Source organism: Pseudophryne corroboree, chromosome 9, assembly GCF_028390025.1.
Source record: "Pseudophryne corroboree isolate aPseCor3 chromosome 9, aPseCor3.hap2, whole genome shotgun sequence".
NCBI lineage: Eukaryota > Metazoa > Chordata > Amphibia > Anura > Myobatrachidae > Pseudophryne > Pseudophryne corroboree.
Genome location: NC_086452.1, coordinates 360,404,576 through 360,409,483, shown reverse-complemented (window position 1 = coordinate 360,409,483; position 4,908 = coordinate 360,404,576). Strand labels below are relative to the sequence as shown.

General features: G+C 42.7%; 1 long non-coding RNA gene across 1 annotated transcript; it reads left to right on the top strand.

Annotated features, from left to right (window-relative positions):
• The first annotated feature begins 1,381 nt into the window (after positions 1–1,381).
• On the top strand, positions 1,382–4,646 carry LOC134957039 (uncharacterized). The gene is made up of 2 exons (XR_010186403.1): positions 1,382–1,563; positions 3,736–4,646. It is a non-coding gene; the product is annotated as an uncharacterized LOC134957039 (long non-coding RNA).
• Positions 4,647–4,908: the final 262 nt, after the last annotated feature.

The following is a 4,908-nucleotide window of genomic DNA, read 5'->3' as shown; positions in this document are numbered from 1 at the left end:
TACTGTGTCTGCTGCTAATATAGACTGGTTGATAAAGAGATGTAGTAGTATGTATGTATAAAGAAGAAAGAAAAAAAAACCTCGGGTAGGTGGTATACAATTATGGACGGACTGCCGAGTGCCGACACAGAGGTAGCTACAGCCGTGAACTACCGTACTGTACTGTGTCTGCTGCTAATATAGACTGGTTGATAAAGAGATGTAGTAGTATGTATGTATAAAGAAGAAAGAAAAAAAAACCACGGGTAGGTGGTATACAATTATGGACGGACTGCCGAGTGCCGACACAGAGGTAGCTACAGCCGTGGACTACCGTACTGTACTGTGTCTGCTGCTAATATAGACTGGTTGATAAAGAGATGTAGTAGTATGTATGTATAAAGAAGAAAGAATAAAAAACCACGGGTAGGTGGTATACAATTATGGATGGACTGCCGAGTGCCGACACAGAGGTAGCTACAGCCGTGAACTACCGTACTGTGTCTGCTGCGACTGGATGATAAATAATGATATAAAAAATATATATATATCACTACTGCAGCCGGACAGGTATATATTATATAATGACGGACCTGCTGGACACTGTCTGTCAGCAGAATGAGTTTTTTATAGAATAAAAAAAAAAACACCACACAAGTGAAGTCACACGACGAGTGTTTAACTTTTTCAGGCAATCACAATATAGTATACTACTAACTATACTGGTGGTCAGTGTGGTCAGGTCACTGGTCAGTCACACTGGCAGTGGCACTCCTGCAGCAAAAGTGTGCACTGTTTAATTTTAATATAATATGTACTCCTGGCTCCTGCTATAACCTATAACTGGCACTGCAGTGCTCCCCAGTCTCCCCCACAATTATAAGCTGTGTGAGCTGAGCACAGTCAGATATATATACATAGATGATGCAGCACACTGGGCTGAGCAGTGCACACAGATATGGTATGTGACTGAGTCACTGTGTGTATCGTTTTTTTCAGGCAGAGAACGGATATATTAAATAAAACTGCACTGTCTGGTGGTCACTGTGGTCAGTCACTAGTAAACTCTGCACTCTCTACACTTCTACAGTACTCCTAAGCTCCAGTAAATCAGGTCAATCTCTCTCTCTCTCTCTCTCTTCTAATCTAAATGGAGAGGACGCCAGCCACGTCCTCTCCCTATCAATCTCAATGCACGTGTGAAAATGGCGGCGACGCGCGGCTCCTTATATAGAATCCGAGTCTCGCGAGAATCCGACAGCGTCATGATGACGTTCGGGCGCGCTCGGGTTAACCGAGCAAGGCGGGAGGATCCGAGTCTGCTCGGACCCGTGAAAAAAACCATGAAGTTCGGGCGGGTTCGGATTCAGAGAAACCGAACCCGCTCATCTCTACCAGGAACACAACCAGCCTGAACTGAGATACCATTACACCATGAGGACCACTGAGCCCTGGAAAGAATCATTGTCAGCCCCGATTCTCCCTGCCCACATCCTGTCTCCACCCTGCACAGCCGCCCACAACATGTGTCCTCACCCTGCACAACCGCCCTCTTTGCTCAATGTAGCAAAATTTATTAGAGAGGTAAAAAATACATAAATTATGTATATATAATATATAATGAAATATGTAAAATAAAGAGAAAAAAGGGGACGAGAGAAAGAGAATAAGGGGGGGGGGGCCAGGCAGAGGAAACAAAAGAAAAAAAAATAGGGGTCTAGAGGGGTAGACAGAAAGAGACAAGTAAAATGAGGGGTATAGAGAGACATGGGAAAGAACAAGGTGTTCAGAGAGTGAAATATGGGGCAGAGAGATGGGGAAAGAGAGATAGACATACAGGGGCAAATTCAGACCTGATCGCTGCTGTGCATGTTCGACCGACAGCTGTCTTAGCCCTGCGATCGCCTCTGCCTGATTGACAGGCAGAGGTGGTCACTGAGTGGGAGGGGGCGGGGCGGTGGTAATTGGGCGTCATTTAGGAGGCGCATTCCGGGCAACACAGGCGTGCCCAGACCATTGGCTGGGTGGGCCGTGGCGGCTGCGTGACATCACACGCAGCCGCTGCAACCCGGGCAGCGTCAAGTAGCTCCCTGCCAGCGCGTAGGAGCTGCGCTGGCTGGATGCTACTCCTTTAGTACAAAAGCATCACTGCTGTGCGATGCTTTTGTACTTGTACGACGGGGTAGGGCTTGACATGTGGGGTGGACTAGCCCTGCGCTGGGCGTTCCCCCGCATGTCAGGGAAGCTGGTAGTAGATGTGCTAAATTTAGCACATCTACGATCAGGTCTGAATCACCCCCATAGACAGAGAAAGTGAGAGATAGAGTTATACAGTGGAAGAAGATGTGGGAAGGGAAGATCGTGATGGGGTCAGAAAGAGGTAGAGAAATAGTGGATAGAGATGGAAAGATGGAGGAAACAGACAAAAAATAAATCTCTGGTATCGCTGAGCACAACAGCTAGAGACCTGGTAAATGATGGATCCAAAATGCTAATACAGTATGTACATATGAGATGATGTTAGAACTTTAAGTGACCATGGCAATAGGTTGAATGTATTATACAGATGACTGAAATCTGTGACCAAATATCTGTAATGACTTATAGTAATGCACACAATAAAGATTTTTGCATTTGTGTTGTATGACAGCAGACCCTCCAACATAACCCTTCCATCAGTGACAAAATACTCCGCACCTGCTCTTCCCACTATGATTGCAGTCACCTGTTTACACTCATCTGTAAAACCTGAGTTTTGCAAATGAGTGTATGCAGTAAATAAATCTGCAATGTATTGGGTCACAGATTGCAGATTCAGACCAAAAATCAATTGAGATTGGTAAATCAGGTTGTCCATCATGTTGAATTCACAGATCAATTGGAGCTGGAGATTGCTAGTGTATCGTAACAATCAGCAAATTTGCAGACAATTTTTACTAAACTGATGAGCCTTTCAAGACTGTCAGGTCTATATTTGCTGAAAATTATCTGCAAATCACTGAAAAATATCTTTAATGTGTAGGTGCAGATTGTGGGATTGGGGAATCTTTAAATCTGGGTGAAAAAAAATCTCAGAATCTTCTAGAAAATCATTAATTGTGATTGCTGTCACGTGGGGGCTTTTCTCATCCATTAACTAGTTTAACACAGGTGACAGAAATCAAACATACAGGGGCCTACTGAGCATCTTTAGCAATGGGCGTCTATTGGAGCTATTCAATTGTTGCTCCAATCAGATGCCCATTGCTAGTTAAGGTGTCTGTGAGCTCTGGGTTTAGCTACACAAAGCGACTAAACTCATCTAAAAAGCCTGAATGGGCGACCAAAGACCGGATTTTGGTGCTTTGGGAGCCCAAACTACGGACTTTTTACACTTTTTTCTTGAACCTTTGGGGTGTGTGAGAAAAAAATGTGTCTGCCACGGCTAAATGGGCGTTTATTGGAGCTACAATTGAATAGCCAGCAGATGGCGCACACAACAATAGAGTTGGCCCTTAAGAGTGAGGTCCAGGAGCAGAGCATTTTGTACCTGATGTAAGGGGTCTTGTTGGAGAGTATGCATTCCTCCCAAGTTTATCAGATTTGTTGGGAGTCCAGGCTATTTGTGGGCAGTGTTGCAGCAGCATTTGTGTAAATAGGAGGAGTTTGGGGAATTTTGCATGTGTAATTATTATAAGAGATGGCTTTATTTACTGTGCACTGATTTTGCCTTGTTCCTTATCAAGCATAACAGCCTCTAACATCCCATCATTACAGGAGGATAAAGAAACATTGCAGATGAAAAGCTGCTTATGGCCACAAGGGGTCATAAGTAGTGAAGAACAAACTTTTCAAACCTCTACTGTGAAATTTTGCGTATTTTAACCTTGAAGGATCAAGAAGGAAACAAAGATTTTTGAACCTCATAAAATATTGCACAAATATTTTGCATTGTATTCAATCAAAGGCTGGGTACACACTTATAGATATATCCGTTGATCAATTGATCTGCAGCTATATCTACAGATGGATCAGGTATTGTATTCAATCAAAGGTTGGGTACACACTTATAGATATATCTGTAGAGCAATTGATCTGCAGCTATATCTACAGATGGATCGGGTAGTGTGTTGTGCGTATCACACTACCCAATCCATCGTTACTGAGGTCATGAACTGGACGGGCATTTGCATGCACCATCCCAGTCGCCGCCACTTGTGCAGTGAGTGTATGGGTGGTTGGCTGACCGCCTGTACACACAGCACTGTAGATATATTGTTCATCATCTGTGCTGCACAGCCGACACGATATGTCTATGAACGAAGTTGTTCACAGACATATCGCTGGTACACACTGGCTGACGTACTAGCAATATATCTGCCGTTCAATTGAACGGGTGATATATCGGCCAGTGTGTACCCAGCATAAGTTTATTTGCAAATTGTGTGCATGTTTATGTATTTACTATTTTGATAGTATAATTTTACTGTTACATATATACCAGTGTTGTCCCTCCCTTATAGACAATTTGAGAGTAAAGGGTACATTGCCAATTTCATACTTACTGTGACTATCCTGTGAGATGAAGCTGTGGTACTCTGTGAAACCACAAGACATCATAAAAAACGTACTTTGAACAAAATGTCATTACAATTGCACGTCTAATAAATTATTATTTTTTAAATGCACTTCTGTCCAAAGTGTTTAATATGAATATCTGTCATAGAGCTAAAAGTTACCCGGGAAATGTATCTGTGTTCTTTTTCATTATTATCAATCCAGATATATTATTTTTATGAGTTTCTATCAATTAACAGTAACATGTCTAGATTTAAAATGATGGGGAAAGACAAATTGCAGTGATATTGCAGCTCCATCACCAATAGTATTGTTTATTTGTATGACACCCTAATATAAAACATATGGGGGCATACGCATCAATGCTTGAAG